Consider the following 12365-nt stretch of genomic DNA (forward strand, 5'->3'; position numbering starts at 1 on the left):
TCTGTTGAACACAAAAATCTCATATTCTCTTTCAGTGTTATGACATTTCAAAATAGAATAATTCATAGTTTAAAAAGTAAACAACAACAACATTGAAGGAAATTTTTATCTTGTTTTCAAATTAATAAACCAAACTATTTCCTTCACTATTCTTTCATCTGCTATTTATATATGTTCTCCCACTTCACTGAGACTCCTTACCCCCAAACATTTTCAGAGCTCTGACAGTTTTAATTCCTAATCCCCCTACATGTATTTCCAGCCATATCTTTACTTCTGAGTTAGACTGTTCTTTTGATAACTTGTGACCTATTATGAACCAAAACATCAAAATCTGTGTCAGATTTTTGGCCTGTTTTTTAGAACAAAGATGTTCAATTTCAGATAAGTTTGGATAAGCATCAGATAAGCATCCACACACTTAATAAATGCTTAGTTGAACCAGCATTCAACAAAATTTGAGGCCTGCCCATAAAAAGAGATTTGTTTTTATCAGTATTTGACTTGATTCAAGCTAACCTACTCATCTTTTTGCTTTGTGAAAAAAAATGAAACAGTTTGGAATCATCAGGCTTGGAATGAGTACATGGGCTCCTCAAATATAGTTTGGGTGTATTTAACACACAATACCATAAGCCAAATGTAACTATAAAGGGCTGTTAGATGAAGTTCAATTTTAGCATAGATCTACATGAAGGAGACAAGATTACTTTTCTTTCCCCTCTTCTTTAGGAGATGGATAAATTTGCATTTTCCCTAAAATTTATTTGTTTTTCCTATGGAAAGTTTGAGATAATGATATTAATATTTAACTTCAGTGGAAACATGAAACCTTTCATAAGTGCTGTTTTCATCATAAGAAGTGTAATTATATACACATATCATCTATGCATATAATTTTTATTGTTTTTATGGTTAGTTGGTTTTAAAGTATAGCAAATATAGCAGTGGTAAAGAATCTGCTTGCCAATGCAGGAGATGCAGGAGATTCAAGTTCAATCTCTGGGTTGGGAAGATCTCCTGGAGGAGGAAACGGCAACCCGCTCCAGTACTCTTGCTTGGAAAATCCCACTGGACAGAGGAATCTGTTGGGCTACAGTCCATAGGGTTGCAAAGAGTTCCTGAGTTACTCTGAGTTATTGAGCATATACATGACTAAGTTACTGAGCATATACACATGCAAGAAAATACTATATTGGAGACATTACGATAAAACAGAATAGAAAGTCAAACAATTTTCCAATAGCTAATTTATTAGATTTTGTTTAGTTATTAAATTCATCCTCATTTTATAGATGAAAATAGTTACTTAAAATTTGCTGTATTTTTATGTATCTATTTTTATTGTAAATTTTTTGGGTGAACTTCTTGGCATTATTTTTTATAGAGGGAGTGGGTATCAAGTGGTATCAAGGGAGTGGTATCAAGACAGTCATATGAAGTATAAGAGGGCACTTTCTCAATTTGTATTGTTACTTCCAACCATTTACATTTTGGTTTGTTTAGGTTGTAGGTTTTTAAGTTTAATTTTGTTTTTGTCTTGGAACTTTAGATTTTTGTTCTGACCATTTGTTAGTGTTTTCCTTAAAATGATGGTAATAACTAAAAACAACCAAAAAGCTAAAAAAGTATCTTTTCTTCTTTCCTTTTCTTTTTCCTTTACATATCCTGTGGTCCATTAGTAGACAGAACTTCAGTTAGTTTTGTGAAATGCAATATTTAGTACCCTTCCCCTGTCCCAGTTTTATTTAAGGGAAAAAGATAAACTTCAATGACCTGAAGTTGAGAATGTGGATACAGCTTCTTTCAGTCACACTCAGATTGCATAGTATTCTTCATTTCCTTTTACCCTGAATGTATAACAGTGCTGGGTGACAAAGGTAGACAAATCCAACTCCATCATCGTCATCATCAGTAGCATCGGTTCAAGCTGCTTTTTATGACAAAGTACAATAGCTGATCCCAAGCTCTACTCTCTGGGAAAATCAGTCATTCCACTCAGCACCACCTGAAATACCAAAAAGCAAATTGTAGCATTTCTTAGGAAGAAATAACCTCCGTTTCTTCTCCTTCTTTTTGCCCTTCCCCTTTCCCTTCCTATTTCCCCCTTCTTCCTCCTCTCCTCCTCCTCCTCCAATTAAGTAAACCCATTATGTTTTTTTTCCCCCCAAATGGCTCCTAGAGTAGCCATTAGAATGGTTTGCTCTGATGTCAGTGTTTACATAGCTAATCAACAGTCCAACTGCTAATAGCCGCTCCTTCTGTGGTAGTATTTTCAATGCGGTGTATTTTCAGCATCTGTGAAACACTCCTTGCTTTTAGGTTTTTCAGAAGATTGTACATTTCCAGTGATGGTGTTGGGTTTCATCCCAATGGCTACAAATTGACCTTTAATTTGTTCTTTAATTTCCCAAGTTATTTTGCTGTCCATCGAATATGGTTTTGCTTTGCTAGTTTTGAATCTCTGTTCCTTAGTTAACACTTCAAGAATCATCAGCTAACTGCTATTAATTTCAGTACATTCTTCCCAAATGCTGCAAATAAGTTCCTTATTGGCTCAGCAGCACCAGTACCCAATATTCTTTGGGTGATTCTCAAGTCTAGCAGTGTAGGTGAAGAAAGATAAATTAACTCTATTTTTGGTTGCATCAGCGGTATATCTGGGTGTGCATCACCCTTAATCCTTGTTGTTTTTGATCTTTGATAGTGACAGAATAGCTTTCCAAGTGGTTTTCCCTTAGCTCATTCAGATAATCCGCCATGTCATGCTCTGATTTATTCAACTTGGATTGGCAAGTTTGCTGAAATGTGTTCAATGCTATCTCTAGGTATTTGTTCAACTCTCCACCAATAACAAAGGCAGTATCACCAAACATAGAATCTGTGGCTTCACAGACCTGTGGACATTCTCATTTCCCAAGTTCTCTGTCAACAAAAACTAAGATATTGGATTTCAAGTTGTGACATAAATCTTCCACTTATCTTACAGTCTCCAATAAAACCTTGCACTCAGTATAATTTTTCAATGAAATACCCATACTCAGGACAACTTAGAGGCCTCTATATACTTTAGGAATTCACCAATCAACATTTCCTCTGATGTATTAACTGCCATTGAGTCATCCTTTTGCAACTCCCAGATTCCACTGTTCTTTGAAAAATCCTTAACAGGGAGTCCATCGTCTCACCTTGATGCTGTACTTTTCAAAGAATATTTTGAAGAGCTGTGTGGAGTAAAGGCTGAAGGCCACTGAACTGGATCTTACCAGAAGTGCTCTTGTACATGACTGTATCTCTATCAATACATTACTGAAGGGTAATAGTACTTGTTACTCTTTTTCACAATTTTCATCAAAGCTTCATATGAAGCACTTCTCAGGTTATTCTAGTGGCCATCAGGTCAGTCTGCGATCTCTAGGAGCTTCTGTAATATGAAGATCAGCAGTAAGTAGCTGTTTCTTCCTGATCATCACTCACTGAGGTTTCATAAACAGCTTCAGTTAGATAGGAAAAAACTCAGAGCACATTTGATGCTATGATGATTAGCACTCAGGCCTTCTCTCAGCAAGGGAACCCAGTAGACATCACTTAAGGCAGCTTCATGGAGCAACTTGCAAAATCTGGCTCTGGTCTATATACTTATATATCAAACAACTTCCACAGGAGTTTTTGATGAATTATATTGAGATAAGCATTACCTGTATAATGAAGACTTTGAGCTTATTGGATTTATTTTCTTTCAAGATACAGGCAAAAGTCTTCACAATCATATCCAGGTATCAGTAATCAGAGTTCTTGATTTGTTCAAGAGGGAAGGACAAGTGAGATGACATCATCTTCACATAAGTTGGTCAGGAGAATCATCATTTGCATCATTTTTTCTAGTGATGTGTGAGAATTGCAACCTCAGTTACAGTGTTTCCTTAGCATAGATCTTGCTGTGTGCTCTGGGACCTTCTTTGTTCTGCTGCCTCTTTAGCTTCGATGGCCGAATCTATTTTGTCATCACAGACATTAGACTAGAATGTTACTCCTTGCAGGGCCACTTCATCAAAGTCACTGTTTTACTTCAATTGTGATCACAAAATGAGCAGCACTTGTATGTGCCTCCACTATTGACAGTACAAGGGCATTTTCTTCACCAGATTCTGTAATGTAATCATTAACATCTTATAATCTTGATAACTGGCTGCTTTCTAGACTATCTGGAAAAGAAATTGTCTTTTAGATTCTTTGTCAAAGTTCGTTTTGATGAGCTCCAATACCTCAAGAGTGGCATTGTAGTCATTAAGTTCTCTTTGCTATTAGGATCTTCTGTCAACTTCCCCAGGATTATGGCAGTCAGAATTTCACTGGATGGACCTTGCAGCTGCTCTGTGTGAATATCTTGACAGATGTAACAAATTGCATCCAATGTCAACTCTTTCAGGTACTCTATGCTGTTGGAGTTTGTGACACTGTCTACCAGCTGAAGAAGGAATCCTGACCGCTGATTTACTGGGTTCTCTGTACAAACAATTTCATTCATCATTGTGAGGCAGAGTTAAGCAGGTAGGTTTCTGTGCCCAAATTATGCAGAATAGTTAGTGGCTTCTCAATCAAACATTAACATTAATAGAAAGCCATTCTGCTATTGTTGTGGCTTGATGTTTGGATCCTCAGATGGCAAAGAGTTCTTGATCTATAGACCAGCTGCAACTCTGCCAATCTGGCTGTTTACTGAATTTTCTGGCACTCTGGACAGTTCCAGAAGGACCTGTGACAAGTTTCACCACCCTTCCCTCCAGGAATGTCTATATAGTTTCTAGTTCAAGCAGAGGTAAAAACACAGTTATTTCAAGGCTGTCAGTCAGTTCAGTTCAGCCGCTCAGTCGTGTCCGACTCTTTGCTACCCCATGAATCGCAGCACGCCAGGCCTCCCTGTCCATCACCAACTCCCGGAGTTTACTCAAATTCATGCCCATCGAGTCGGTGATGCTATCCAGGCATCTCATCCTCTGTCATCCCCTTCTTCTCCTGTCCCCAATCCCTCCCAGCATCAGGGTCTTTTCCAATGAGTCAACTCTTCACATGAGGTGGCCAAAGTACTGGACTTTCAGCTTCAGCATCAGTCCTTCCAATGAACACCCAGCACTGATCTCCTTTAGAATGGACTGATTGGATCTCCTTGCCGTCCAAGGGACTCTCAAGAGTCTTCTCCAACACCATAGTTCAAAAGCATCAATTTTTTTGGTGCTCAGCTTTCTTCACAGTTCAACTCTCATATTCATACATGACCACTGGAAAAACCATAGCCTTGACCAGACGGACCTTTGTTGGCAAAGTAATGTCTCTGCTTTTTAATATGCTACCTAGTTTGGTCATAACTTTCCTTCCAAGGAGTAAGCGTCTTTTAATTTCATGGCTGCAGTCACCATCTGCAGTGATTTTGGAGCCCCCCAAAATGAAGTCTGACACTGTTTCCACTGTCTCCCCATCTACATCCCATGAGGTGATGGAACCAGATGCCATAATCTTAGTTTTCTGAATGTTAAGCTTTAAGACAACTTTTTCACTCTCCTCTTTCACTTTCATCAAGAGGCTTTTTAGCTCCTCTTCACTCTCTGCCATAAGGGTGGTATCATCTGCATATCTGAGGTTATTGATATTTCTCCTGGCAATCTTGATTCCAGCTTGTGCTTCATCCAGCCCAGCATTTCTCATGATGTACCCTGCATATAAGTTAAATAAGCAGGGTGACAATATACAGCCTTGACGTACTCCTTTTCCTATTTGGAACCAGTCTGTTGTTCCATGTCTAGTTCTAACTGTTGCTTCCTGACCTGCCTACAGGTTTCTCATCAGCTCCAAAGTGAAGGTGATGGCAGTTGCTTCTCTTCAGATGATGCTTGCTTCTCAGGTGACAGCACTGACTAGAGACAGGGGTTGGGAGTTGAGTGGCACTTAAGGGTTTGAAGGGGGTCAGACTCCCCACAAGTTTGTTCATCTATTCCTTCTTTATAATACTCTGTTATCCTTTCCTTATCACTTCCTCCCTCCCACTTTCCCTCTTTGCTGTTAGCAGTGGCAGCTGCTCCTTTGGTGGAGGTGGTGGAGAAAGCCTAGAGGCATCTCAGAACTTGACTGGAGCTTAGTTGGCAAGGAGAGAAAGAAGAAAGGGAGGTAACGAGTGAACAGAAATCAGTAGGGAGAGAAAACTTTGCTACACTTTAAATTGCGTGGGTGCCTGCTAAATCGCTTCGGTTGTGTCCAACAGTTTGTGACCCAGTGGACTGTAGCCCACGAGGGTTCTCTGTCCATGGGATTCTCCAGGCATGAATACTGGAGTGGGTTGCTACGTCTTCCTCCAGGGGATCTTCCCGATCCAAGGATCAAACACACATCTCTTACGTCTCCTGCATTGGCATGCATGTTCTTTATTTTCAGCACCACTTGGGAAGGTCACAGTTTAAATTACAGAAACTAAAAGCTAAATCATAAGCATCAAAGGTCATTAAAATTACTTACACTATTTATGAGGTGACTTACTGGTAAAGGATCTGCTTGCCAAGCAGAAGACACAGGTTCAATCCCTGGGTTGGGAAGATCCTCTGGAGGAGGAAATGGAAACCACTCCATATTTTTGCCTGAGAAATCCCATGGACAGAGGAGCCTGGCAGGCTACAGTCCATGGGGTCACAAGAGTTAGGCATGACTTAGTGACTAAACAATAACAATATGTGTATGAATATCAGTAATCAGTTAATTGTCCTGGCCAAGTGCTCAAATAGGCAGTGGTTTTTTTAAATTTTATTTTTGATTGGCAGATAATTAATTTATAATATTGTGATATTATAACAATACATCAACATTATCATCAGCATTAATCAGCCATAGGTATACAAGTATCCCTTCCCTCTTGAACCCCCTCCCCACCCCACCCCTCTAGGTTGTCACAGAGCATCAGCTTTAGATTCCTTGTGTCATAAAGCAAATTCCCACTAGTCATCTATTTTACATATGGTAATGCATATATTTCAATGCTATTCTCTCAAATCATCCCATAATGATATCTTATATCCCTAATGATTTCCTTAGAGGAAGTTAGTTGCATTATAAAAGAACCTTCAGCCTGCCATTTAGCTAAAATTTCTTTATCCCAGCCTATGTGAAAAAAAATAAAATAAAATTTTCATTATTGATTAAGCACTTTGGGATTCAGACTGGTGACAGGAACTTTAAGAAACTGTTTATATGGTACTAACAGACCATACATTTAGACTTTTCAGCCAAAATTGCACAAGTGTACAACCCTACTATCAGAAGTGTCATCTGCAATGTATGGAAATAAAAGGGTTTACTGGTTCTTTGCCAAACTCATCCAGTATAGCTCTGCAAGACGAGGCTAGTAACTAAGTGCATCAAAATGTCACGTTAACATGCACCTCAAATAGAGTTCAAAGTTACAAGGGTAGAAGAACTCTAGGAGAAAGAAGAAAACAATTTTAGTTTGCTTTCAAACTGTCAAAATTAAGTGGCTATTTGTTCCTATATATCGGTTTGGTACAGTCATATGGGAATGGAAATAATCTGGTAGGTAAAGATGGATGAAATTATAGTTCAAGGGTTTTATCCTAGAAGGGGCAGGTGCCTGAAATAGACAAGAGATAAAAGTCAGGAAGCATGTTACAAAGATACCTCCTAGAGGAAACCTTTGGAAAATTGCGAAGGACTAGACAGGAAAGAGATTTTGGGCAATCGAGCTAGGAACTTGTTCTACACTAAGCATAGGCAAGCACATACACACCTAGGTTTACATTTTGTTGAGTTTAGACAGAAATGTCTTAGAAGGATTGTGCTGAAAGGAGAAGAGCAAAGACTTTATGCAAAAATTGTCCAATTTGTAGTTTCATCTAATGGTGGTAAAGAAGCTACATTTATTTATCATCAAAGACATGCAAATTATTCTCCCTAGCCATGGCAAGAAAGTTTGTGAAGCTGGTGAGTGCTTTCCACAAGGTACACTTTCATTAAATATTAGTGGATTTGTGCCATCTGCCCCATATTTTCACAGAGTACCCAGATGTCTATCTCTGGAAAATCACAAACTAAACAAGAAGTATGCAGTCTGAAAGTATTAATTACTCCATTGCTGTGATTCTCAACCCAATACCTCCTTTATTTCTTAAAACCTACTTTGAAATTCTTAAATGAAATTTATACATACTATAACCTACAGGTACACAGTACCCCCCCAAAAATATTATGTCTTAGCTATACTATGAAGGGTAAATTATAATAAAATAATATGTTTTATATGCAAATGCACAGGCAAAGCCAATCCCACAGACATACTATAGTAGATGCTTGCAACTGTAAGTAAAATCATTATGGTATGATAGCTACCAGTGTTGACTTTGTATCTACTCAATGTTCAAATACTCAAATATGTGTCAGTGCTTTTTTTGACAAGATGTCCCCACATGATGATAAATGCTTATGAAGATTCAAATAAAACAAGGAATAACATTTCCTCAAATTATAGCATATAAAAAAATTTTCAACTACATGTGTATTGGGACATTTGGAAGTCATTCAAAAGAAAATGATTAAACACCATGTGAGAGGCAGTTCTAGGTACTTGGAATACAATGGTGAACGAACCAGGAAAACACCTCTGGTCTCATGGAACTTACAGATTAGTTGGGGGTGGGGTTGAGGGGGATGGCGATAGACAATAAACATGGTAAAAAAAATTAAATAGCATGTTACAAGGTAGTAAGTTCCTTGTGGGGGAAATGGAGTGAGGTAATTGCATTGAGATTGCCAGGGAGTGGTAAGTGGTTGGAATTTGAACTAGGTGTGGTTGTGGTAGGCTTCACGGAGAAAGTGATATCTGTACATAATCTGGGAGGAGCTTAGGAAGTTAACCATGCAGATGTCTGGTGAAAAGCATTCCAGGAAGAGGAAACAGCCAGTACAAAGGCTCTATCGATGGTGCATGCCTGGTATTTTCAAGGCACAGCAAAGAGGCCAATATAGATAAAGTCAAAAAGGTAAGGGGAGAAGTAGCAGGGCGTGAGCTTCAGGGAGTTAGTGGGAAGAGAGCACTTAGTAAGACACTTTAAAGACTTCAGACTTTGAATAAGGTGGGAAGACATTGCAAGATTTTGAGAAAAAATGACATGATATCTGACTTAGTTGATATGTTGGGCATTCTCTAGCAAGTGGGGTGGGAGAGAAGAGAGTAAAGAGTGGAATCAAGGAGTCCAGTTGGATATTATAGTAATCCAGGCAAGAAATGCTTGTGGCTAGACCATGGTTTTAGCTCTACAGATAGTGAGGAGTGGTTGGATTTTGGATAAGTTTTAAAGAGTCAGCTTGATTTCTTGATGATCTGGATATGGAGTATGAGATAAATAGAGGGATGCAAAGTTATTTCCAACTTTTTAGCCTGAGCTCCTGGATGTTAAAATTTGCCATTTACCAAGAAGGAAAGACTTCAGCATTTGAAGGGTGGAAGAAGGATATCGAGTTTAGTTTTGAAGATGTTAAGTTTGAAGCGTCTATTAGACATTTATATGGAGATGTTGATAGGCAATTGGAAATAGAGGTATGGTATTCAGGAGAGAGGTATTAGCTAAAGTTAGTAACTTGAGAGTCTTAGCCATATATATGGTACTTAGAGCCATGTTATTGGATGACCTCACCCTCACTAGGGGTAAAAAGGAGACTTGCATATGTGACACAACACCTGGCTTCTGCAGGAGGCATTTTCAGCTCCACGAATATGAGTCAACGGGAGTCAACACAAATCTTCAAAAGTAATTATATTCCTTCTCCACAAGGAAATAATGGTGGACTTCATGCACTGGAACTAAGGTCACAGATTTCCAGGATTTCTATCCCATCCTCAGAGTTCAATAGGGGGCTTGAGTATTAGGAATAACTTATAGCTTCTCCAGGTATTCTCAACACCATTAATGGCTGGAGAGAGAAACCTCATACTGGGACTAAGACACTACTTCCTCTAGACATTCTACCCTCCATAATCAGGAATCAAGCTGGGTTCTGGGAGTAACACCTGGCTTCCTCAGTAATACTCAATTCCATAGATACTGTCATCTACTAATTCCTGTCATTACTAATAACCTCATCTCTTCCATAATTTCTATATCATTATAATCACTCATTTACATATTCCTGCAACTCTCATGTCATGAATTTTTTTTTTTTTAGTGCAGGATTATGTCATACATTGCAAGATGTCTAACATTCCTGATTTCTATTCAGTAAATGCCACTAGGACCCCCCTAAACATTATGACAACAAAATGTCCCTATATATTTCTAGATGCCCCACGGGGAGGCCATAATTTCTTTGTTGAGAATTACTGTTCTATTTTAGACAAAATACCATAGTTGCTAAAGTGCTGAGTGAAACAGCATTCTTTTACCCAGAGTACCAATAAAATTTCCAGAATCTTCCCTCCTGGGTAGCAATGTCTATAAAGTTATCTCCATTTTTACATTTTAATTGTGACAGTTCTCTCAAATAACCTATAAAATCACTGCTAGTTATTTTCAGACTTAGCTCTTCCAAAGTGGGAATTCCATTTCCTAGAATACCTCTTATATAATGATGCTGGAACAATGAAAATGCTAGGCAATACACTTGAACTCATTAAAATATAAAACATTATCTAACTCCTATTAGTTATTATTTTGAGACAAAACTGGAAAATACACTGAGTGTAAATAAGAAGGAAGATGTGGAGATGGTGACTTTATTAAGTTTATAAAAATCCCCAAACATTAGTTTTCCTATCTAAAGAATAGCTCTACTGCAGAAATAATTTTCAGTCTCATTTGGAAGCAAAATATGGTTATCATCCACATTGGTAAGAGACTACAGAGGCTCCAAGGGTATTTGCCAAAAGTTACTGACAGGGTTTTGACCAGATTCAGGGGAGCATTTTGCAAAATGCACAGCTCTTCAACTAAAACAAATTTTTACATAGTCTCAAGCCCAAAGTGCCATAATCATTAGCATCTTACTAATCATTAGGCACCATTGGGTGCCTAGTACTGTGCTAAATTTTAAAGAAGTATTTTCACAGTTTTTATGGATGTAATCTCACAGCTGAGACATTCACTTATAAATGTAAAAAAATCATCCCTCTAAAAAAGAATCATTGTTCTGTGCTATTATGAAAGGTAGGAGAGTTGTGGCTGTATAGTAAGAAATGTTAAATAGATGTAATGAAAGGACCCCTGGGCACAGATCTTCTGCCAACTAAGAACCCTCCCCACAGGATATCTGCTTGAATGAACCTCTGGTCCTTGGAGTCAGAGAAAGATCGTTATGGTTATTAAATTGAATTGACAGATATTGCCTTTAGACAATGGCAGGGGTTTCTGCTGAGCACCTGCAGATCACAATGTAGTGAGAAGTGAATATTCTTATACAAGGGTATCATTTCCAAAACTAGACACCATATTTGCATAATAGAAATGTGTAGTTAATTTTTAAAAAAATAGGAAGATGTAATCCAGTTGTGAAATAATTCCCCCATCCAACTCCAGAACATTATCTGTGCTGTCTCTATGACTGCACAATGCAGGAAAAGGTTATTTCTGAGCAGCTTCAGAATCATATGATTATATAAGCTGCACCCCAACATTTTGGCTTCAATTGCAGTGCATTTTGAAAGGCCAAATGCAAAGTCTGACTGCTGGCAAGTCTTAATACTTCTGCCAGTAAATGCTGCTGAATCTCTCAAGCTGCAATGTGTTATTTTAATCTCTTTCCACTGCCCCTCAATTCTTCTCTGTCCTCTGGCACTAAAAGATAATCACTTCTGGGAGCAATTAATCCACCTAGAGACTTTCTTTAAATTTACTGTATTTGTTATGACAAAATGTATAACTAAAGATAATAAAAATAAATGAAAACAGCCTTGATTTACATGTCAGATGAGCTGGAGTATAGATTGAATAGATGTTAAAGAACACTATCATTTAATTTCTGACCTGAAGTGGATACCCTTTTTCTCAATTGTTAATCTTCATTATGAGTCTCTCTGGATTCTGGGTAGCACAGCTACCTGAGCTATATTTTATGAATACACAGTTACTTCCTTTTAAAAGCACATCATATTACTCTTGAGCTGTTTTTAGCCATTCCTTTTTCTTTTTTTGAAAGAGCTTCATTGTGATGGCTTTTTGCCTTCTTTGCCATAACCTGCCAAAACATGAGCATCTGGTGGAATCTTCTTCAATAGCAGTCAAGCATTCTGCTAGTGACTGAATGTTTGCATCCACCCCAAATTCAAACGCTGAAACCTAAATCCCAATGTGGTGCTATTATGAGGTAGGGAGTCTGAG

At 38.1% G+C, this 12365-nt stretch overlaps 1 pseudogene; it reads right to left on the bottom strand.

Moving 5' to 3' along the window:
• Window positions 1-2376: 2376 nt before the first annotated feature.
• On the bottom strand, window positions 2377-4531 carry LOC136154563 (importin subunit beta-1 pseudogene; annotated as a pseudogene).
• Window positions 4532-12365: the final 7834 nt, after the last annotated feature.

Source organism: Muntiacus reevesi, chromosome X, assembly GCF_963930625.1.
Source record: "Muntiacus reevesi chromosome X, mMunRee1.1, whole genome shotgun sequence".
Lineage (NCBI taxonomy): Eukaryota > Metazoa > Chordata > Mammalia > Artiodactyla > Cervidae > Muntiacus > Muntiacus reevesi.